Here is a 25,829-nt window from a genome sequence, read left to right as displayed (position 1 = left end):
GAGAGAGAGAGAGAGAGAGAGAGAGAGAGAGAGAGAGAGTTCTGACCTCAGCACCTTCACGTCGATCATCTTAACTCCAATCCCACCTCTCCCCATGTCTTCCAGTCTTACCTCACTACACCCTGACGAAAGGTCTTAAGTCATCCGGTGCTTCTTGAGGCGAGAAGAAGTCATGCTAATTATGCTAATGAGTAAATTGACAGTCTGATCACACTCGATGTAGCGTGTTTACGTATTTAGTTGTTTAGTTGGACGCAGTGTGTAGACCTGTCCCATCCTTTCCTGGCGTTTTGCACATCTTTTACTTCGCCGAGGAAGGGGGGGGGGGGGGGTAGGGATGGTAGAAACTATTCTACAACGAATGGAGACAATCTGAATTTGTTTAGTCTCGCTTACAGAACACACGCATGCTGACCCACTCACGCAGGCACATATTCACATCATTTTCAGCACACACACACATTACTCTTCATCACGACATGTGATTTATCCTGCGTTACTTGGCAAAGTTAATGAAGGCACAACGCTTGTTGGTTTGTTTGTTTGTTTGGTTGGTTTTGGGTGTTGTTTGTGTATTTGTTTCAATATTTGTTTCATTGTCGTCGTCGTCGTCGTCGTCGTTGTTGTTGTTGTTGTTGTTGTTGTTGTTGTTGTTGTTGTTGTTGTTGTTGTTGTAATAATGGTGGTCTCATCGTCGTCGTTGTTCTGTTTCTTCCATGCCAGTAAACAGATTGTCACTTTGAATGTGTTTTTTTTCTGTGTAGAGGAAAGGAGGTCAGCAATTAACCTGTTGCTTGACTTTCCTGTTAGATTGTAGTACCCGAGTGCACACTGACTGAATTAATGCACTCTCTACTCTCGTATTTCATTTCACCTACCTTCAGGCAGGACATGTTTTGAATCGTTGGTTTGGCTTCTTGTTTAGCGGTAGTTGATTAATTAGTTACTTAATTATACAGTTAGTTCGATAATTAGTTAGTGGCTTTATTCAAAGTTTCAGAATTTGGAAATGTCACAGAGCTTTGCATTTGATTATACAACTACTTCCGCGCAGGTACACACAAGAATTAATGTGTTAAAAGATAGCGGACAATTATGCACTCACAGTTCAAACGCTTAAAACCCAACTGCCAACACTTTAAATGAAACCACCGTTAAAGGAGCCATGTGGATCATACATGACAGACTGTCGTTGTTATTGACAATTTAGCACCCACAATGTTCATTTGATCATGCTATAACACTGAATATTTCGTGTTTTTCTTGTGTTCTAATCCCAGCAAACAATTTTACGTTGTATTCACGTTATATTCACGTTGGGTTACGTTGGGTTTACGTTGCGTTTCAACGTTTTTTTACGTAGATTTGTATGGACGAAATCACGTGGGAATAACGTTGGAAAACAACGTTGCATTTTACGTGACACCAACGTGAATGCAACGTGAATTATTGGTGGAGGTGGATTGTTCGTAAAAACATTACGTGAATTTTACGTTGTCACAACGTGAATTTTTGGTTGTGGTTGTGGTTTGGTTGAAATTGCGTTGCATTTTTACGTAATGTCCACGTGAATGGAACGTAAATTTTAGGTCAAAATTTAGCTCAAAAATTACGTGAATTCTACGTTGACACAACGTAAAAGTTGTGTTTTGGTGCATTTTTCCTGATAAAATTGACGTGAATTACACGTCGACACAACGTGAATTTTTGGTTGTGGTTGTGGTTTGGTTTGATTTCGACGTGAATGCAACGTTGAGAGTGAATGTAGGTTTTGGTAAATGTATCCACGCACACACACCAACTTTCACACTCAGTCACAGATCATAAGGACTATTACATGTAACACCATAAACTCAAGATACGATCAACAATTTTATTTCATAACAAAAACATGCATATTATGTTGCGGAGAAATTAAAAATGCACGCAGCTTAGCAGGGCAACAGCACAGCATATTCAATCGATTTCATTCTTTGTCCTGGTGGTCCTCTTCTCCCAGGCAGTCCTCGATGCGCCTCTTTGATGCTGGTCGCTAAACAAAGCAAAGACAGCACATTGATATTAGTGACACCATATATATACGAATCCCACACACACACACACACACACTCACACACAAACTCACACTAGCGCGTCACCTTATTCCCACTACAATGAGTTATACACAACTACAATAAGCGATAAACGTTTCATATGCTGATCAGGATGCAATGAACTTTGACACGCTCCAATTAAAGCCCATTATAGGGGCCGGTGTCCGTCTCTCTCCTTGAGGATAAAAGGGCTCACAGCCTTTTCAACATTGTTATCAAAATCAAAGTCTTTCGGTAACCTGGAAAGCTCCTCGGAGCTAGTACTGTCTCAATTATCCACCGATCGCCGTAGGTCGAAGTTGAAGACTATCAAGTGTATGCATGTTGTAGAGGTGGGAGGTGCACAGAAAATGGAAGCAATCATTACAATCAAACTTTGTTTGTAATCGGAAACTAAAAGTTATTTGGTTTTGGCCTTTTTTTCGCAGATTATACATTGTAAATGAAAAAAAGCAAAATGAAGCAATACCAAATAAAAACAAAATGTTCAGAAACATACATGATACATGGGTAGTATCAAAACGGTTGGTTGGTTGGTTAACCTAAGCTTAACGTCCTCACAGAAACTAGTGCCAATTAGGGACATGAAGTGGTTATATGCTGGGACAAAACGGTTGGGAAAAAGGAGAACTTTAAAGTTGCCATCAAGCAAGAGAGGGATGGGTGGTTTCAACTTGCAAGGGTAATAAGAAAGCAGTGAGAGAGACAATTAAGGGCGACATGTGCGATCAAGTTGAATTTGAAAGTCCAGCACCTATAATTACAAGTTTTCCACGTTATATTTCCAGTGTTATCCATGCCAAGAAGGTTCCTTTTTTTCCAACCTTCATCTGTCCGACACGTGCGATCTCACTTTTTCAGTGAGTTATTTTTTCCCTTTAACATCTGGTTGCCAGACTTCCGTCAACCTCTTGTCAAATTTCACACTGTGATTCTCACGTATCTGATCGCTTCTTTAAGAGCACTTGACAGTGTCCAGTCAATCACTTCTTTCAGACGGGTCATAAAATTGCAAAGGCTCCTAAATGCCCCGCTCCTGTACAAACTGTGGGGGGAGGATCTATGGGGGGGGGGGGGGATCTTAGATTGAGAGGAGACGGAATGCATGGAACGGAATTTTTATGAATCGTTTTGTAGTTTTTGTGTCTGGGGCATGTAAACAAAACAAAAATGAGCAAAATTCTGAGAGAAAAACGGGAGCTTTATCAAAGCAAATTTGTTTTACAGTTGTTGTGATTATTTAACGACAAGAGGAGACACAATACAATTTGTTATACTTTTGATTTCTAAGAGTTGAAATCAATTACGCAGATATATTATAAGTCTACAAAGCCATGACGGTGCCAAAATAGCATGATAGCATTTTTGAATATTTCACTAATCAGAGCAGCAGAATTCTAACTTCATTAAAAAAATCAATCTAATCAAAGAATTTAGTAAGCACTGAAGGCATCGTGATCATTAAAAAATCTCACAACTTAAGAACATCATACCTCTGCATAAATTACGCTTATGCAGTATGTTTCTTCCGATTAATGCAAACACTTTTTTTTGTCGCAGAGCAGGGACCCGGCATTGATACCGTCACCTGAAAATCAGTGGCTGTGTTGTAAGACCTACATTTTGTAATTGACAATGACTTGAAAAGGCACGTGTCCTAAGCATATAGGAAAGGTAATACATGTACACTCGACGGTGTCTTTTGCACACTGCTATCTGACAAATTATTTAGAGCGGTCATCAGAAGCAGGCGACGATAGTCGAGTGATTTATTACCCACGGGGGGTTGAGGCTGCAGACAATTAACTGTGAACTGAGAAGGGGTAAGCGGTGGGGGCGGAGGGGGTTAAAAGGGGGAGGGAGTGGGGTGGCAGACATAAAATAATGAAAACTTGTTACGGTCCGACTTTGGGTTTGGTGTGTGTTGGCTACGCTGATGTCTCAAGTAGACTCACGTTCATAAGGGGGTGGGTAAATCAACATGGTCGGCAACTTTATGATCCAGGTCGACAAAAGACAGTCAAGTGTGTAATTAGCCAATCAGTCAGATGACATCAAGGTGTCAAGTTCTGAATTCTTCTCATACCACCGTTCCGACCTCATCTCTCGGACAAAAGTTGGACAACCAAGTTTTGGAAGAAATTTTCAAGGAAGAATGACATCACAGGTTTCTGGAAAGCAAGGATTCGGGACAAAAGAAAGAATAACTGACACTATAACACACACACACACACACACACACACACACACACACAAACACACATACACGCACGAACTCAAACAAACACACTGGCACACCACACACACACTGACACCACACACACACACCGACACCACACACACACACCGACACCACACACACACACACACACACTCACACTCACACACTCACACTCACACACTCACGCACGAACACACACATACAAACTTGCGCGCGCGCGCACTGATTTCTAAACAACAACAACAGTAAGCAGTGAACGATGCATATGCTAATCATGAGGCAAGAAATGAATGTGGCAAGTTTGATTCAACTTTGACCCGCTCTAAATCCCACGTTGTACACAGTCTGTCTCCCTGAGGATAAAAGGGCTCACAGTTTCCAAAACTTGTGATCAAAATCAAAGTCTTTCAGTAACCTGGAAAGCTACTTAGAGTGCTGTCTCAATTATCCCCCTATCGCCGTAGGTCGAAGTTGAGGACTATCAAGTGTATAGGGAGGGGTAGGGGGAGGGAGGAAGGGAATTGTTACGACACGACTTTATCGTGTAAAAGGAAATGATGGGTGGCACGCGGATATCCGTGGGATGTTCAGACATGGAAATTGCTCAAAATAACGATTATCTATTAAACTCATAGCTCATGGATATCCATTAAGTACTTTTACCCCGCGTTGAACTTGAAGTCCGACACCTAGTGTGAAAACGATCGTTCAATAGTCCAATTACATATTTCTGCCCCTTTTCCCGTTTAACCCCCAAATAACAACAACTACAACAAAGACAGCAAGAGCGACGACGACGACAACAAAATGTTGGAACCAAATTGAAATCATTGCAAACAAGACACCAGTAAATGTCGGACACCTACATGGTGGTTTTCAAGTTCCTCATTTTGTTACATGTCCCCATACAACACTTTACCTATTGATTTTGTTATTTGGTTAGTTAATTTGAAATTAATGTTAAAGTTCCTAATTTGTTATCTAAATTTCGCCATAACGCATTTATTAACTCATTCATTTATGAACTTATTTATGTATCATTTCCCTATTCGTCTATTTGTTTATTTTTTTTATTTAAGTTATTTCGGCATGTAGGTATTTCGGTTGTAAGCAATTCAGTTATAATAAAACAAATTCACCCATTATTAGAAAGGAGAAAACAAATTGGAATGTCGGGTGCACATTCCAAGTTGATCCCTTTTTTTAACTAAAAATAGCGCGCGTTATTACTGACAATGCTCTTTTTCAAGCTTATAAAATATAAAGCCCACATGTTAAAATACCTTGACAACTACAAAGTGGGAAATTACAACGACGGTCAACAGTCAGAGTTATATATTGCTTGCAAGCCTGTCCGCCCTGTACAGAATAATAACTGTGTGAATGGTGCTATACTGAATGAAAGAGTGTGACATGAAGTTCTTGTACATCATTGCAAAGAGTGTGAATGACGTTTTAGTTTAGATGTCAAGCGCTTAGAGCAGGCCTTTTTAACGAAAGTTTTTGATTTAGCGCTATATAAATGTTCTTATTATTATTATTATTATTTATCCAAGATATCCCCCATGCACTGGCATGGTCCTAAGAGGACACACTTATTACTCAACAGTAAATTCCAGTAAGCCTTTAGTCGGACTCTGTCATTTTTATGTTTGTGAATGTCACAGAAAAAACCCACAACTCCCAAGATCACGGAAGCATGATTAACCATTCAGTCAATTCAAGGGAATGCACGCTGAAAACGTCCGCTTTCATTTCACCTAAGAGGAGGGCCCCAAAGGGTTTAAAATCGTGATCGTGATTGGCGTTTTTTGACCTTTCTGTGACCGTGATTGCCGAAATTTCCATTTCTGTGATCGTGATGGGACTTTGCCCGTGATCCGTGATGACACAAAAATCAAGTCTCGTGATCGTGATCGTCATTTGTTTTCGTGATCGTGATGGGCATTATTGCAAAGCATTTTATTTTTAACGTACATTTTTCACAGCTGTATCAATCTATGATCCTCTATTCGTCAAGTTGTTTGTGATCGTGAAAACAAAAAACAAGGTAACTGTGATCGTGAAAGCTAAAATTTCCCTTCCCGTGATCGTGATGATACCCCCCCTTTGGGGCCCTCTAAGAGGGGGAGGAAGGTGTTTTGTTAATTTTCTATTGCTGGTACTCGCACGTGTCCAAAGTGTGTGGGAAAAAGAACAAGTCGCGTAAGGCGAAATTACTACATTTAGTCAAGCTGTGGAGCTCACAGAATGAAACTGAACGCACTGCATTTTTTCCCAATGACCGTAGTCCGCCGCTCGTACAAAGGGCGGTGAAATTAACGAGCCTGTTTAGCGCGGAAGTGGTTGCGCTCTGTTGCATAGCACGCTTTTCTGTACCTCTCTTCGTTTTAATTTTCTGAGCGTGTTTTTAATCCAAACATATCATATCTACATGTATATGTTTTTGGAATCAGGAATCGACAGGGAATACGATGAAATTGTTTTTAGATCGATTTCGGAAAATTAATTTTAATCATAATTTTTATATTTTTAATGTTTAGAGCTTGTTTGTAATCCAAATATAACATATGTATACGTTTTTGGAATCAGAAAATGACGAAAAATAAGATGAAAATGTTTTTGGATCGTTTGATAAAAAAATAATTTTAATTACAAGTTTCCGATGTTTAATGACCAAAGTCATTAATTAGTTTTTAAGCCATCAAGCTGAAAGTCCGGCCTTCGTCGAAAATTGCTTTGCCAAAATTTCAATCAATTTGATTGAAAAATAGTGGTTTCGCTTTGGTTTAAACTGTTTTATTCAACGTTTGTGCATTATTTACAAATAAAAAACGCATATAGAGTAAACAACACAAGCATAATGCTTATAGTGGTGTTTACAGTTTTCTAGAAAAATACATATAAATGGCGGCTATTGTACAGTTTAAATGAAGAGCAAGCAAACATGAAAAGAAAATTGAATGAAAAATGTACATCAAAACAAGAATCCGTTTAAGAATACATATATTATATTTTTCGTTTTAACTTTGTGAGCGTGTTTTTAATCCAAACATATCATATCTATATGTTTTTTTGAATCAGGAACCGACAAGGAATAAGACGAAATTGTTTTTAAATCGATTTCGGAAATTTGATTTTGATAATAATTTTTATATTTTTAATTTTCAGAGCTTGTTTTTAATCCAAATATAACATATTTATATGCTTTTTGAATCAGATAATGACGCAGAATAAGATGGAATTGTTTTTGGAACGTTTGATCAAAAAATAATTTTAATTACAAGTTTCCGATTTTTAACGACCAAACTCACTCATTAGTTTTTAAGCCACCAAGCTGAAATACAATACCGAAGTCCGGCCTTTGTCGAAGATTGCGTGGCCAAAATTTCAATCAATTTGATTGAAAAATGAGGGTGTGACAGTGCCGCCTCAACTTTTACAAAAAGCCGGATATAACGTCATCAAAGGTATTAATTGAAAAAAGGAAAAAAAATGTCCGGGGATATCATTCCCAGGAACTCTCATGTAAAATTTCATAAAGATCGGTCCAGCAGTTTAGTCTGAATCGCTCTACACACACACACGCACAGACACACACAGACACACACACACACACACACACACACACACACACACACACACACACACACACCACACACACACACACACATACACACACACACATCACGACCCTCGTCTCGATTCCCCCTCTATGGACATTCTGTGAGTTCGACAGCTTGACTAAATGTTGTATTTTCGCCTTACGCGACTTGTTTTTTGCTGTATGTTTCTCTCTTTTTCTTTATTTTGTCTTATATGTCTGTAATGAACATTTTAAAATGAAGAGGAAAAACACTACCCACGATCCTCTCAACGAAACAGTACATTAAAAAACCTGCGCACGCGCAAACACACACAAACACAACTTTTCGAGAAAACATTGGCTGCATTTTTTTTTTACTGGTGAGCGTACCCCAAAAAGAAATCCAACATGTGTTGTCCATATGATTTGCATGTTCGGTTTTCTTTTGTTCTCATACGCGAGATGTCTCAAGAGGACCCATTTTGGCAAAGTTTAGAGGAGGGGGGGGGGGGGAGGGGGGAGCATGTCCGTAATTTTATTATCCAAGTGAACAAACGATCGACAAAAGCCCGACAAAAGACTGCCAAGTGCCGTAAATGAGTCAGGTAAGATCAAGGTGCGATTTTTGACTTGTACTTCATACCAGTTTTCCTCGCCTCTTCTCTCCTTAACAAAGGTCTAGCAACAAAGTTTGGGGGGTGTAATCTCATACGGAGTGACATAATATCACATGCGAATATGAGGGAACGAGACAGAAGAATGAATAAAACAGCCGCTATTACGCTATCTGTGTTGTGGCTGGAAGAAAAAAGAAAAAGAAAGAATACCGTCCAACTAACACGGAGAAGAATGGGAAAAAAATCTTAAATAAAGGGAGAGGTACAAAGGTTGCGATTCATCTCGGCTAGATATTATTCACGATTTTTGTAAACATACATGTAGTAAGCCTATACTCGCATCAGACACATATTTTACATGTATCAGCATCCTACATTTTGTCCGTGTCTGCCTTCTGGCCGGGTTTGCGATTTCTACATATTATATTCATGTGTTCTTCTCTCTGACAGTGCGGGCTCAACTTTTACAAACGGGAAAATATGACATCAAATAACGCTATCAAATATCGGAGAACAGCCACACAAGCGAATGCTCTCAAGAATATGTAAACCAATGTTCATCAAAATCCGTCAGGTAGCACACACACCCACACACACCCACACACACACACACACACACACACACACAGTCCGAGTGTGTCATTACTTGAATGGGGTGTGCACGTTAAAGATCCCACGATTGACAAAAGGGTCTTTCCTGGCAAAATTGTATTGGCATAGATAAAAATGTCCACCAAAATACCCGTGTGACTTGGAATAATAGGCCGTGAAAAGTAGGATATGCGCCGAAATGGCTGCGATCTGCTGGCCGATGTGAATGCGTGATGTATTTTGTAAAAAAAATTCCATCTCACACGGCATAGATAAAAATCCCTGCGCCTTGAATATGTGCGCGATATAAATTGCACAAAATAAAAATACAAAAATAAATAAATAAATCCCTGCGCTTAGAACTGTACCCACGGAATACGCGCGATATAAGCCTCATATTGATTGATTGATTGAATCAGTGAATGTGAAAAGACTATGGGTAGTCGTCTAAGGCAGGTTAAAATCAGTCTAACGAATGACTACACAAACCTGCATGTGTCAGGTTTTAATTTTTGTTTGTTTGTTCTTTCTTTATTTTGTTTTGTTATTTCGTACGTTCGTTGATAAAATGCCGTCCCAACCTGCCGCCCACACACACACACACACACCACACACACACACACACACACATTATAATCCCCCCTCCCGAATCCCCTCACCCATTCTCCACCCAATAGCTCCTCTTTGTCTCACTCTCTCCTCCTTACAAATAACAATTTGATACGTTCATCTTTAATCCACCCCCCTCCCCGAATCACCTCCCCATTCTCCACCCGATAGCTCCTCTTTGTCTCGCTCTCTCCCCCGGTGTGACGTTTTCATCTTTCGCCGTGTTGATATTTCGCTTCTCGGCCTCGTTGAACTAGTATAAACTCTACACTGAACAAAAAAACACCCTACGATAGTACTGATGAGCGACCTTGTGTACCTTACATTCATGGGGTCAAATTTGTCCAACCAATTTGTTTTATTTAACTTAGAAATTTGATTCATCCTAACATGTTTCCTTCTTACTCAAGGGACGTAACCACTCAGTACACGTTTTCGAAGAATTAGATTTTGGGATTGAAATCTATTAAATTTTACCACCAATTTTCTTCACATGCAAGAAACTGACATGCTTTTCGTCCTTAAATAATTTCACTTCTTAATTTTACCAGGAAACAACATTTCAGTCTTGAGTATATGTCGAGGGGGAAATATGTACACAGGCGAAAGATTGAAATCGTGACACCGGCAGGGTATCTCGGCTGCCTACTTGAGTGAGTAACAGAACAGGTCGACAAAAGACAGTCAAGTATGTAATGAGCCAATGTGTCAAGTTCTGAATTCTCCTCATACCACTGTCCGCTGGGCAGATTCACTTGAACTTGAAGCAGCTTGTCTGGATACATATCGTCCTCCCTCAAGATCGTAAAATGCCCAATTAAGTACTTGAGATATCAATGGCCGCCCCCGCTTTCAGTCTCATGCACTGAGCTAGTCTGATTAAACAGCTTTCGTCCGTCTATGTGAAACGTGTTTTTCCTTTGTGTTCCACTGCTTGTGACCCATTGTTTCGCTATACTGACTCAAAAGTTGAGTCTAAAAGAATGTGTATCCCTTGAACTGAGTTAGGGCTGACATTGTGACTATTGGAAAGACCCGCCATCTTTGGCCGGTCCGTTTCCAATCATGGTCTCGACAATCAAGTAATCTGTGCATGTGTACATGGAGTACAATAAGTGATAACGTCTCATGTGGAACAACTGAAAACAACTTACCTTCGAGTTGATTACGATGAATATTTTAGTCCTGAAAGTGTTCATCAAAGTTGAAAACCAAATTTGGGATACACAAAGTCGACCGTGGCCATCACCGGAGAACACTGTCGGTTAGTAACGCGTCTTTTTTTGGGAGGGAAAGTTTCGCACTCGCAAATCCATTTAACTCAGCAAATTCTTTGAAACAATATGCATTTATGTTATACTCTTTTCGTCTTACACAATTAGTGAACCTCTATGTTTGACCGAACATTAATTGAATAGAATATTACGAAACTAAAAATGCAGGTGAAAAAACCGAAATGATTGACAAAGTTTCGACGTTGTCTCTCTCTGTCTCTCTCTGACTCTCTCTGTCTCCCTCTCTCCCCTCTGTCTCCCTCTCTGTCTCTCTCTATCTCTCTCTCTCTCTCCCTCTCTGTCTCTGTCTGTCTGTCTGTCTCTCTGTCTGTCTGTCTCTCTGTCTCTCTCTCTCTCTCTCTCTCTCTCTCTCTCTCTCTCTCTCTCTCTCTCTCTCTCTCTCTCTCTCTCTCTCTCTCTCTCTCTCCCCCGACCCCCAGCCCCAATTTTTGGAAGGTTAGAAACTAGAGGACGTACATTTCTGTACAGTCACCATAAAATCTTCATTATGAATGCAAAAATGTTAACAAAATCGGCAAACCATAAAAGAACATGAAACAAGTCGCGTAAGGCGAAAATACAATATTTAGTCAAGTAGCTGTCGAACTCACAGAATGAAACTGAACGCAATGCCATTTTTCAGCAAGACCGTATACTCGTAGCATCGTCAGTCCACCGCTCATGGCAAAGGCAGTGACATTGACAAGAAGAGCGGGGTATAGTAGTTGCGCTAAGAAGGATCGATAGCACGCTTTTCTGTACCTCACTTTGTTTTAACTTTCTGAGCGTGTTTTTAATCCAAACATATCATATCTATATGTTTTTGGAATCAGGAACCGACAAGGAATAAGATGAAAATGTTTTTAAATTGATTTGGACAATTTAATTTTGATAATAATTTTTATATATTTAATTTTCAGAGCTTGTTTTTAATCCGAATATAACATATTTATATGTTTTTGGAATCAGCAAATGATGGAGAATAAGATAAACGTAAATTTGGATCGTTTAATAAATTTTTATTTTTTTTTACAATTTTCAGATTTTTAATGACCAAAGTCATTAATTAATTTTTAAGCCACCAAGCTGAAATGCAATACCGAAGTCCGGGCTTCGTCGAAGATTACTTGACCAAAATTTCAACCAATTTGGTTGAAAAATGAGGGCGTGACAGTGCCGCCTCAACTTTCACGAAAAGCCGGATATGACGTCATCAAAGACATTTATCAAAAAAATGAAAAAAAACGTTCGGGGATTTCATAACCAGGAACTCTCATGTCAAATGTCATAAAGATCGGTCCAGTAGTTTAGTCTGAATCGCTCTACACACACACACAGACACACACACACACGCACACACACACACACACGCACACACACACGCACATACACCACGACCCTCGTTTCGATTCCCCCTCGATGTTAAAATATTTAGTCAAAACTTGACTAAATATAACAAGTCGCGTAAGGCGAAAATACAATATTTAGTCAAGTAGCTGTCGAACTCACAGAATGAAACTGAACGCAATGCCATTTTACTCGTAGCATCGTCAGGCCACCGCTCATGGCAAAGGCAGTGAAATTGACAAGAAGAGCGGGGTAGTAGTTGCGCTAAGAAGGATAGCACGCTTTTCTGTACCTCTCTTTGTTTTAACTTTCTGAGCGTGTTTTTAATCCAAACATATCATATCTATATGTTTTTGGAATCAGGAACCGACAAGGAATAAGGTGAAAGTGTTTTTAAATTGATTTGGACAATTTAATTTTGATAATAATTTTTATATATTTAATTTTCAGAGCTTGTTTTTAATCCGAATATAACATATTTATATGTTTTTGGAATCAGCAAATGATGGAGAATAAGATAAACGTAAATTTGGATCGTTTAATAAATTTTTATTTTTTTTTACAATTTTCAGATTTTTAATGACCAAAGTCATTAATTAATTTTTAAGCCACCAAGCTGAAATGCAATACCGAACCCCGGGCTTTGTCGAAGATTACTTGACCAAAATTTGAACCAATTTGGTTGAAAAATGAGAGCGTGACAGTGCCGCCTCAACTTTCACGAAAAGCCGGATATGACGTCATCAAAGACATTTATCAAAAAAATGAAAAAAACGTTCGGGGATTTCATACCCAGGAACTCTCATGTCAAATGTCATAAAGATCGGTCCAGTAGTTTAGTCTGAATCGCTCTACACACACACACACACACACACACGCACGCACACACGCACGCACATACACCACGACCCTCGTTTCGATTCCCCCTCGATGTTAAAATATTTAGTCAAAACTTGACTAAATATAAAAAGGAAAGAGGTGCATTTAAAGGCTGTTGGGTACTGGCTCTCAAAATCCGTTCAGCAGAATGAGTTCGCATGTAACTGAAACTATTCTTAAAAGTTACTTGGTGATTTTAAAAGCTTGATAACACAAGTCCCATGATTTTAGACATGCTACAATGCCTTTAATCGAAGAAAGTTTGCGTTCTTGGCCGAGTCAATGCAGCTGGCTCGAAAATCACCTCCCTTGGACGCGTGACGTCTATAGCGGAATCGGCCGGGTGGAACGGCGCTCTCTAATTATGCCGTGCAATGGGCGCAATCGGGTAGTCTAGTCATGTCCTCAAGAATACTTCAAAGGTAGGTCAAGAGAAACTAAGGACGGGGTGCGAGGGTGACTTCTCCCAGGTTATAACATTTCAAACAATAAATAACGGAGTTCATAACATGTATTCTGCTCCCTTCCTGCTTTTTCAGGTGTAATTCCCACTTGAACCCTGTTTTAGTTCAACTTATTGGCAGATATATTGTCACGCGCCGAGGGACACAAACACACACACACATACACACACAGCCACCCACAAACACACATACACAAACTGATATGACACACACACACACATACACAAACTGATGTCACACACACACACACACCCACACACTAACACGTGTACACACACACACACACACACACACTAACACGTGTAATCACACACACACGTACACACACACACACACACACACACACACACACACGCACGCACGTATAGACAATCACAGAGATTAGGTTCATGTATTCTGCCCCCCTCTCGCCAATTTACAAAATACAACAAGAGGTTTGATGAGCACAGTAGATCAACTTTAAACGTACACAATTATATTTTTAGCATTACTTTTCAATTCTCGTTGATGCATTAATGATGCCAGAAAATGTAACCGGACGCATTTGGAACGCCAAAGCATTTAAATACATTGCGCGGTACATCGGCGCTTAATTTCATAACGTCTGACTGAGTCATTTGTTATTCGGTGATAGTTTCGCACATATCTATCTCCTGTATTTGAAAATCTGTTCACCTTACGTAATTTTCAAAGGTACATTTCTTTGATAAACGATACGAAACCGTGCAGGTGAAAAATTGGTAATGACTGACGTAGGATTCGTTGTGGATTTCACGTTGAGGGCACGTTGGCGATCAATCAAACCCCAACGTTGTGTGTTTACATTGAAACTACGTTGTAGGAACGTTTGTTGTATCAAACTAACTTTTGTTTTTAAATCACGTGAATTTCACGTGAAAATCACGTGAGTATACCAACGTTGTTCGAACACCAGAAAATCACAATAATACAACGTCGATTTTACGTTGCTTTTTAAGGTGGAATCCACGTGAAATTTACGTTATGTACCAACGTGTAAAAAACAAAAAAACACAACTGTAACGCAACGTTGCTTTCACGTTGTGTTTTTTGGTTGGATCCACGTAAATTTCACGTAATCTTCGCAACATTTGTAAGACACCAAAATGCAACGTGAAATTCACGTAAATTTTACGTTGTATTACAACGTCGAAAGAACACCAAAATCTCACAATGACACAACGTTGGTTTTACGTTGCGTTTTTTGGTTGGCTCAACGTAAATTTCACGTAAAGTTCGCAACGTTGCTAATGACACGAAAAATTCACATTTTCGCAACGTCGTATTTACGTTGTGTGTTTGCTGGGATAGTAAGCCTTTTCTGTAGTAAGTGGCTCAAAAGCGATACCTTAGTGCTACCCGTAATATAACGTTAAATGACAGACTTTCATCTTCACCCTTTTGCACGGGAGCGGACACTACTAACAAATCTATTATTCAAATTAAAGTTACCTCCCCGATCGTTTACTGCCTCATACTAATTGAGCGAAATCGACTTTACGAAGTCTAATTAACAAAGCTCGCTGCTCGAAGCTTTGGCACTGAATTGTTCGTAAAAAGACTGTGTGTAGTCTTCGCAAAGTCAGCTTCAGGCTCGATTAAGGTAGGCCTTAAGCGATTATATGCAATGTTGCAGATTTGTTCAGGTTTTCATGTGTCATAAACAATTTCCTTTGGACACAAACCAACAATCTACAACCTATATGCATTTTGTGCAGAATGGGAATTTGCTTTTTGAATGAATTCTGTAGATATGTACACTATGTGCCAGTTACTACATTACCTCAACAAAACAAGTCCCATTAGTATTCTAGGCGTTTACATCTTTTTAGACGATATCCCTCGATTACAATATTTCAACTTACAACAGCAAGAAAAAAAGAAGAGAAAAATAAAGAAAGAAAAATTACAACAGCAAGCAAGGGTGTTGGTGTCTTGTACATGTCCAAGTGGAGGACTGGTCTTATTTCACGTACAAGCCTCGTCGGATCTGAGATGGTGAGTTGAACTGTTTTCACGAGAAGGATTGTGACATTAACTTTGCGAAACAGTTTCCCATCCTGCCTTTGACTACAGCTTGCAATCCTGTGCGACCACCTTGCAAGTAAAAGTGTTACACGTAGGCTTTTATCTTCCCCTTCCTCTCCATCCTTATTGCAGTTGTCGCACCCCTCTGAGCAGTTGACCCAAGCACACTTGGTAGTTTTTGTCGCTTCCCAAGTTGTGGGAGGTTTGCATAATACCACCGCAGGTAGAAATAGCGGGTACAGCACAGGTGAGCATTATAATTAAGGGCGCCAATTCTGCGAGAACAGCCACTGTGGTCAAAATGTATTCACGTGCATCCCGAGACTGTTTTCCATTACATTTCAATGTTATACAATGCGCTATTACTGATACTTCCTTAAACGTTCAGAAATTCCACTTGAAGTGGGAGTTAGGGAGCACAGTGACATTTTTTTTACATGTTGGTCAAGTTTCGACCTCACATTTCTCCAGTCAGAGGCTTCAGTCAACAATGCTCACATTCTCAGAAATAGTCCCAATCATTATGATAAATGAGAAATGTTATTGACAATCTAACCCTACTATTGACATTCTGGCCCTACTTACTTCGTCAAATAGTGTACCTTTTCTCTGAGAAATAAAGCTAGCAGTTCATTTTGTGTAATTGTACCTGCGCTCTTGAGTGCATAAATAGTTGGCTTGTTATGTTCATGAAGCATTAGCAGCAGGCTTTTATATCCACCTCCCCTCCTTCATTCCTTCAGATTTTAAACCTCTGTGTGTAGTGGCATATATGTGAGCAGTGGCATTAATTTTCTCCAGAAACCAAGCCAACATTTGACCTGTGTAGCTTTTGGGGGATCTTGTACAAATAGTTGTCACCCCCGCGGGAAGAATTTACCCGATGCTCCCCAGCATGTCGTAAGAGGCGACTAACGGATTCTGTTTCTCTGTTTACCCTTGTTAAGTGTTTCTTGTATAGAATATAGTCAATTGTTGTACAGATTTTAGTCAAGCAGTATGTAAGAAATGTTAAGTCCTTTGTACTGGAAACTTGCATTCTCCCAGTAAGGTAATACATTGTACTACGTTGCAAGCCCCTGGAGCAAATGTGTGATTAGTGCTTTTGTGAACAAGAAACAATTGACAAGTGGCTCTATCCCATCTCCCCCCTTTCCCCGTCGCGATATAACCTTCGTGGTTGAAAACGACGCTAAACACCAAATAAAGAAAGAAAGAAATAGTTACTTGCACAATCACTAACAAGCTTTTATCTCTATTTCCCAGAAGAAACAAAACACCCATTCCTACCTGCTGTTCGCCCAACCTTTTTCGCAGTTGTTCGGACCGCTCTGCGCAATTGACCCTACAATTGACCTACAATTAACCTAAAATTGACCTACAATTGACGTACAATTAACCTACAATTGACCCTACAATTGACCCTACAATTGACCCTACAATTGACCTACAATTGACCTACAATTGACCTACAATTGACCCTACAATTGACAAGTTGGCGCTACTATCCTTGTCAGTTAGTGCACTCTTTTTTCTTTACCAATCAAGCCAACAATTCATTGACTTGTAATTTTGGGGGGTTCTTGAGTGCAGAAATATGTGACTTTCTGTCTTTATGGAGCGTTAGCAGCAGGTTTTTATCTCCCCCCCCTCCCTCCCTTCCTTCATTCCTGCAGTGTTTTGCACCTCTATGTGTAGTTGACACAAGTACAGTGGGTAGTATCTGTCACATTCCTTCACGTAGGAGGTTTGCTTGGTATCCCTACAGCAGGACAGGTAGAAGGGAATTCACATGTAAGGTGAGGGGAATATCATATGAGAAAAAATAAAGTTGGGTCTTAACACTTTTGCAATGACTATCTTCGCGCTAATAATTTGGTTGATCAGGGGCATTTCTCCGGAAAACAAACCCATTATAGACTTGTGTGGGTTTTTCTGGTTTTCTGGCTGCAGAAACAGTTTTATTTCTATTTATACATGCAACACTACTAACAAGATCGTATCTCCATTTCCACGAACAAATAAAAACAACCCCACCTTCCTACCCCGACCTTTTTCGCAGTTGTTCAAGACCCAAGTTCTGTAGGTAGTACATTTCAGATTCCGACAGGGGAGGCGAGGAGAAAATGTGTCAAAATTGAGAAAGTTGACTCCGTGAACACCTGTTCATTGACAATTTGGCAATGCAAAACTTTCCAATCAGTGGCAATTCTCCAGACCTGAAGCCAGACATACTTTTATAGATATCCTTTATTGCACTATTAGTAGTCTTTACATTTACATGTAGCACCAGTTGCAGGAGTTAACTTCCACCCCCCCCCACCCCCCCCCCCCCACCCCGACCCCATCCTACCCCCCTCCCCCACTCCCCCCTCCCCCCTCCCTCCCCCACTCCCCACCCCATCCCCGATCCGTTCTTGCAGTTTTGGGCACACATCTGCGCAAGTGACCGACCGAAGTATACAAGGCAGTATCTGTCACATTCTTGCACGTGGGAGGATTGCTTTGCACCTCACAGGTAGATAAGAGCGAGGAAGGGGGGAGGGGGTACAACAGGTGAGATGCGAATCGTTGGCTATTCTAGAAACGCACAGACGGTCTGCAGGCACATACGCTTCAACATTGCGGTTGTAGAAATGCCAGACAGACCCGAGGGGTCTTCTTTCTGGGGAAGATATTTCGCTGCATGTCTGGAACCGGAAATAGTGGTGATGATTGGTTTTTCTGGCTCTGTTTTTCTATCTGCGTAAACGTGCAACTGGATATAGAACAAATTATGCGAGAAATTACGAAATAACATAATACAACAAAACGGTCCTGCTCAGTGTTCACAAGGGATATAACTCAATGTTGCGGTAAAACATTTAGATATAACCATAATACAAACACAGTGGAGTATCTAGTTAGTGATTCATACAAAACATAGAAAAGATATTTAAAATGTAGGAGTCTGAGAATCCTCACTATAGCTAGCTGGTATTTTTACTGTGTGTGTGAGCCTTCAGAAATCATGCTGTAAAATGTCCATGCTATTCGCTCGGTTTCACCGAATAGAGAAATCGTTGGCTTTGTACCTGGACATTAAATAAGCTTCATTATTCAAATCATGTTTTAGTTTCATGGTGCAGGAAAATAACATAAAACTAATTAAAAAAAAAGACTTAATCTTTGCGAAATCATGTTTGCCAAAGGCACAGCTACTTTAAGCGTAGGCCTGTACCTTTGCCAAACCACAGGGAAAATCCTTGATAAATTAATGCACACATTACCAGGACCTTGCATGTGTGAATATTAAGTAGAAACATAAATATTAGTGAAGGAACATTTGTTAAATTTAAAAAGAAATTCAAATTTAGAACAGGAATTATTAAAAACATATTTTCCTCGCTTTTGCTCCCGAAATTATCCTTAGCAACCGACCTTCTGCTATCAAGAATTTCCCTTCCTGCTTTTAGCTTGTTGTTGTTGTTGTTGTTGTTGTTGTTGTTGTTGTTGTGGTTGTTGCTGTTGTTGTTGTTGCTGTTGTTGGGGCACATGAAGAAGCCTCCAAGCGGCCATGTTGACAACGGATTTGTGTAGCCTTTGTCTTGGGTAGTAAAGCATTGTTTTTGTTCAACTGCGTGATTCACTTGATGTCTTGAAATCCTCTGGAATGTCCGCGGCGCCGCTCAGAAGTGTGATGTATACACCAGAATCTGGTGCAGAGGCACAGTAGCCACTCCGTCACCGCTTCAAATGGCGCCGTTTGAACAATCTGAACTTCTGCAAAGCAAACAAACTCCAGCCAGAGTGCTGGTACTCAAACATCGCTGAATTTATTTTCAAACATTGCCGACGTTTTCCTTGGTTCTGGTGTAAGTTAGTATAGCGTTGAGCCAAGTCCTGCTTTCTTGATCAACTCAAGTCTTTGTTTTGTTTTGTTCTGCTTTCAAGACAACAACTCAACATGAAAGAGGGAAAGAGAGAAAGAGGGAATACAGTTCTTGACTCATACGGATGGGTAACTGATTCAGGATAATTTGAATAGGAAGGATAAGGAAAAGGAATATAATTTTCTTCATTGGAATAACATTCATTTAACAATGGCTAGTACAGTGATTTCGATCGTACGTACCAGGCGTGGTCTTGACTGAGAACTAACACCTCTAGCGTGCATGTGTTCTGAACAATTTTAATGTATTGATTGCACTCTTCAAGTATAAACATAGTCAACACTGGAACAACAGAGACAAAGAAGCACCTCACGGTATATGATTATAAAATATAAGAGACACCGGTGTCAATCATTTTCATTTCATTTCTTCATTTTTCATTTTCATTACTTTATTGTCCCATCGCTGGGACATTCGGGTCGCTTCCTCCCAGTGGAAAGCTAGCAGCAACGGAGTCGCGCTACCCAGGTGTCTGCGTGTTTAGGTGTATTCAGCCACCTGCACTTATGGCAGAATGACCAAGGTCTTTTACGTGCCATTGTGATGACACGGGGATGGGACATGGCTTCCGTCTCTGGGTCTGCACATAAAGTTGACCCGTGTCCGTCCCGGCCCGAATTCGAACCTGCGACCTTTCGATCACAAGTCCAGTGCTCTACCAACTGAGCTACCGGGCCCACATTGGCTCAATCAACAGCAATCAAACTGTTCACAGGAAGCAACAAGGCGAGCAATAATTGGTGTGTACCTAAATCGAATAATCCAATGCTCTTTTCACATGTAAAAGCCTGAATAGAATTTTGCTGGTAGTGCACTTCAGTTTGCACACAAAGGATTATGTCTTGATTTTGTAACGAAGTCTGCATTCATTCTACAGCATAATGATGTTCGTACCTTCTCTCTTCACTTTGACTGCATTATGATGTTGTTTAGCATGTGTATACACAACAACCTATTATATATATATCCCGCAAAACGCCCTGCCCTGGGTGTTTATCTCGTGATCGTTCGCGATGGGACGGCCGTGCAGTGTCATAACTATGACGCATACTAACCCTCTTCGTCATCACGCAACGCGGCGCAGATAGAGAACACCATCTGTGTTACATGCCACACTATTAGACCCTCAGGCAGCAGATATATTTCCATATCACACCCTGTTTGGTAATCATGGCGTTTGTTGATGATTCCGTCGAGTGTCATGCTCAATGTTATTTCACAACATTGTGAAGTGTTTTTTTACGAAGAAAATGTTCATGGCATGAAACAGAAACATACAGAACAAAATAAATAAAGCAAGCAAGAACCAACCAGCAATTAAACAAGCCAAACAACGAAACAAGTAAGCATGCGAGCGAGCGAGCAAGCTAGCAAGTAAGCAAGCAAGCATTAAGCCAACCAATCAACTCCCAAGCAAGCGTCCAAGTCGACTTACAAACGACCAGCTTACTAAACGAACTACTGCATACAAAAAAACGCTATTGTTATTATTGAGATGCAACAATAAAACTGCATACAGTTATCCCTTTTAAGCACAAGACACCACAACTCGTAAAACGATCATATCTAAACTACTATTTAGATATAAAGATAGATGCAAATCACAACCTAGTGGCACTACGTCGCCCGTAAAAATGCAATGACCCAAATCTCGACCCCAACCCTTCGGCGTTTGTATACATGTACAATCTTAATCGCATATCTCTTGACAAAAAATCCCCCATCTCAAGTCTCGATTCGATCATGCATGCAGTGTGGTTTAACTTCAATGCAGATTTGTTTTTAATTAAAACCAGGGGCGTATTTATAAATGCTCACATCATTACTCATCGATAATGATTTGCAAATTAACAATTCCGGACGATTACGAAATCTCCGCATGTTAAATGGTTTAAAACTCTGAACACGTTCTCAATATAGCAGATTGTTTTTCTTCTGACTGCTGACATCATTATGAACGCTGCATGAACTGTGATTCTCACAAACGTCAACGAATACTTAAGTGTTGCGTTGCTATGAATCCAAGCAATGCTTCGTTTAAAAAAAATGAAATATTTGACATCTGGAAAAGATCAAGATCTTTCTTAAAATTTTAAAACGTCATTCTTTTTTATCATTATAAGACCTTCTCCATCTCCCTTCCCTCCACCCCATATGTGTGTGTGTGTGTGTGCGTGCGCGCGTGTGTGTGTGTGTGTGTGTGTGTGTGTGTGCGTGTGTGTGTGTGTGCGTGCGTGCGTGTGCGTGTGTGTGTGTGTCTGTCTGTGTCTGTCCGTGTCTGTGACTGTGTCGGTGTATGTGCCTGAGTTTGTGTCTGTCTGTGTTTGTGTGTGTGTGTATCTGTGTGTGTGTGTGTGTGTGTGTGTGTGTGTGTGTGTGTGTGTGTGTGTGTCTGTCTGTCCCGCGCACAGATTCATGCAATCGCACTTCACTCTTGTGAGCATGCATTCGTAAATGCGCGTCCGCCTGCCAATCTGCCAAACTGCCTTCAGCCATAATGTCTGCATGTGTATTTATTCAGACATTTCGTTTCCCGACAATTATATTCATTTATTTTAATGTTTTTTCCCTGCTGACTTGCATGTGACAGCAAGGAAGAAGGAAAACCTTGTAATCAATGGGGTGGCGACAAAAATTGTCTGCTCAAATGAAGATAAAGACGGAAGCACGACATTTGCTCACACAAAACATTTGGTGGCTGCATTGAGAGGATCCGTCTCCGTGGTCCTCTTACGTGTAGGCTTGTTGATACGATTGGTTGAATACACCAAACCTGTCGCCATGATTCACGGTTTGTTGACTTTTTGCCTGTGCCTTGTCTCTGTCTGTGTGACTATGTTGTGTGTGTGTGTGTGTGTGTGTGTGTGTGTGTGTGTGTGTGTGTGTGTGTGTATGTGTGTGTGTGTCTCGTCTTTTTCTGTCTTTCTTGGTTTTCATCCTCCTACTTATCTGTTGTTGTTGTTGTTGTTGTTGTTGTTGTTGTTGTTGTTGTTGTTGTTGTTGTTGTTGTTGTTGTTGTTCTTCTTCTTCTTCTTCTTCTTCTTCTTCTTCTTCTTCTTCTTCTTCTTCTTCTTCTTCTTCTTCTTCTTCATGTTGTTGCCGCTGCCGCCGCGTGTTGTTGTTGTTGTTGTTGTTGTTGTTGTTGTTGTTGTGGTGGTGGTGGTGGTTGTTGTTGTTGTTGTTGTTGTTGTTGTTGTGGTTGTTGTTGTTGATGTCGTTGTTGCTGTTGCTGTTATTGTTGTTGTTTATGATGTATCATTGTGTCGTTGTTGTGGTTGTTGTTGGTGTCGTTGTTGTTGTTGTTGTTGTTGATGATGTCGTTGTTGCTGTTGCTGTTGTTGTTTATTTTTTATGATGTATCATCATCATCATCATCATCATCATCATCATCATCAGCATCAGCATCACAGCGATGACTTCAGTCATCACAACCAAAACTAACCAACACAACCGTTGTCTTCTTCTTCGTCTCCTCCTTGTTTCTAATACGTCTCCCCTTTCACCCCCCGCTCCTCTTCTTGTTCTGATGGAATTGCAAGCGGATCAGCCAGTACTGATCGGGGAAGGAGGGGTAGGAGAATGTCGTTTGCTTGTTAAAATCCGAACGCGGATCCCAGGTTACAGAAGAGTCCACATCAGCGGCTGAGCATATTTGAACTTAAAGCGAACAATGCAAAGTTCAAGCACATTTCCATTTACTGAAAGAGTGGTATACATCCAACACAACATCACAGTTTGATATTAGGCTTATGCGGCCCTTGGAATATGAAAGGTCAACATCAGTAAAAGGCGGGGCGATACAGTAAAACATATGTACCCTCCTCGTGATCGTTCGCTCGCATGGGAGGGGTGGATTAATGCGGAGACTTGGAAACTACCACCAGTCCTGGTATCACCAATGTTTAACTTGTAAAATATGATGTTGCGGAGTACTTTTTTTGGAGAAGCTTTCACGATCATAAGATTTATGGGAGGCATCGTTTGCTTGCGATGCTCGAATATCGCTGGAGAATGTTCATTGTCTCATACTACTAATGTTAATGTCTCTCTTTATCTTTATTTTTCTCCGCCTGTATTAATCTTTCTCGTGTTTGTCTCTCTGTGTCTGTCTTTCTCCGTCTCTATTAATCTTTCTCGTGTTTGTCTCTCTGTGTCTGTCTTTCTCCGTCTCTATTAATCTTTCTCGTGTTTGTCTCTCTGTGTCTGTCTTTCTCCGTCTCTATTAATCTTTCTCGTGTTTGTCTCTCTGTGTCTGTCTTTCTCCGCCTCTATTAATCTTTCTCGTGTTTGTCTCTCTGTGTCTGTCTTTCTCCGTCTCTATTAATCTTTCTCGTGTTTGTCTCTCTGTGTCTGTCTTTCTCCGTCTCTATTAATCTTTCTCGTGTTTGTCTCTCTGTGTCTGTCTTTCTCCGCCTGTATTAATCTTTCTCGTGTTTGTCTCTCTGTGTCTGTCTTTCTCCGCCTCTATTAATCTTTCTCGTGTTTGTCTCTCTGTGTCTGTCTTTCTCCGCCTCTATTAATCTTTCTCGTGTTTGTCTCTCTGTGTCTGTCTTTCTCCGTCTCTATTAATCTTTCTCGTGTTTGTCTCTCTGTGTCTGTCTTTCTCCGTCTCTATTAATCTTTCTCGTGTTTGTCTCTCTGTGTCTGTCTTTCTCCGTCTCTATTAATCTTTCTCGTGTTTGTCTCTCTGTGTCTGTCTTTCTCCGCCTCTATTAATCTTTCTCGTGTTTGTCTCTCTGTGTCTGTCTTTCTCCGCCTGTATTAATCTTTCTCGTGTTTGTCTCTCTGTGTCTGTCTTTCTCCGCCTGTATTAATCTTTCTCGTGTTTGTCTCTCTGTGTCTGTCTTTCTCCGTCTCTATTAATCTTTCTCGTGTTTGTCTCTCTGTGTCTGTCTTTCTCCGTCTCTATTAATCTTTCTCGTGTTTGTCTCTCTGTGTCTGTCTTTCTCCGCCTCTATTAATCTTTCTCGTGTTTGTCTCTCTGTGTCTGTCTTTCTCCGTCTCTATTAATCTTTCTCGTGTTTGTCTCTCTGTGTCTGTCTTTCTCCGTCTCTATTAATCTTTCTCGTGTTTGTCTCTCTGTGTCTGTCTTTCTCCGCCTCTATTAATCTTTCTCGTGTTTGTCTCTCTGTGTCTGTCTTTCTCCGTCTCTATTAATCTTTCTCGTGTTTGTCTCTCTGTGTCTGTCTTTCTCCGTCTCTATTAATCTTTCTCGTCTTTGTCGCTCTGTGTCTGTCTTTCTCCGTCTCTATTAATCTTTCTCGTGTTTGTCTCTCTGTGTCTGTCTTTCTCCGTCTCTATTAATCTTTCTCGTGTTTGTCTCTCTGTGTCTGTCTTTCTCCGCCTCTATTAATCTTTCTCGTGTTTGTCTCTCTGTGTCTGTCTTTCTCCGCCTCTATTAATCTTTCTCGTGTTTGTCTCTCTGTGTCTGTCTTTCTCCGCCTCTATTAATCTTTCTCGTGTTTGTCTCTCTGTGTCTGTCTTTCTCCGTCTCTATTAATCTTTCTCGTGTTTGTCTCTCTGTGTCTGTCTTTCTCCGTCTCTATTAATCTTTCTCGTGTTTGTCTCTCTGTGTCTGTCTTTCTCCGTCTCTATTAATCTTTCTCGTGTTTGTCTCTCTGTGTCTGTCTTTCTCCGCCTCTATTAATCTTTCTCGTGTTTGTCTCTCTGTGTCTGTCTTTCTCCGTCTCTATTAATCTTTCTCGTGTTTGTCTCTCTGTGTCTGTCTTTCTCCGTCTCTATTAATCTTTCTCGTGTTTGTCTCTCTGTGTCTGTCTTTCTCCGTCTCTATTAATCTTTCTCGTGTTTGTCTCTCTGTGTCTGTCTTTCTCCGTCTCTATTAATCTTTCTCGTGTTTGTCTCTCTGTGTCTGTCTTTCTCCGTCTCTATTAATCTTTCTCGTGTTTGTCTCTCTGTGTCTGTCTTTCTCCGTCTCTATTAATCTTTCTCGTGTTTGTCTCTCTGTGTCTGTCTTTCTCCGCCTCTATTAATCTTTCTCGTGTTTGTCTCTCTGTGTCTGTCTTTCTCCGTCTCTATTAATCTTTCTCGTGTTTGTCTCTCTGTGTCTGTCTTTCTCCGTCTCTATTAATCTTTCTCGTGTTTGTCTCTCTGTGTCTGTCTTTCTCCGCCTCTATTAATCTTTCTCGTGTTTGTCTCTCTGTGTCTGTCTT

General features: G+C 40.4%; 1 long non-coding RNA gene across 1 annotated transcript; it reads right to left on the bottom strand.

Annotated features, from left to right (window-relative positions):
* Positions 1-1,859: 1,859 nt before the first annotated feature.
* LOC138961739 (uncharacterized) lies at positions 1,860-13,918 on the bottom strand. Its single transcript, XR_011454295.1, has 2 exons — positions 10,872-13,918; positions 1,860-2,032 (listed from the first exon to the last, which is right to left on the bottom strand). It is a non-coding gene; the product is annotated as an uncharacterized lncRNA (long non-coding RNA).
* Between the last annotated feature and the right edge of the window lie 11,911 nt (positions 13,919-25,829).

Source organism: Littorina saxatilis, linkage group LG3, assembly GCF_037325665.1.
Source record: "Littorina saxatilis isolate snail1 linkage group LG3, US_GU_Lsax_2.0, whole genome shotgun sequence".
In the NCBI taxonomy this organism is placed as follows: Eukaryota; Metazoa; Mollusca; class Gastropoda; order Littorinimorpha; family Littorinidae; genus Littorina; species Littorina saxatilis.
The sequence above is the reverse complement of the archived record's forward strand: the minus strand, read 5'-3'. Positions and strand labels throughout refer to the sequence as shown.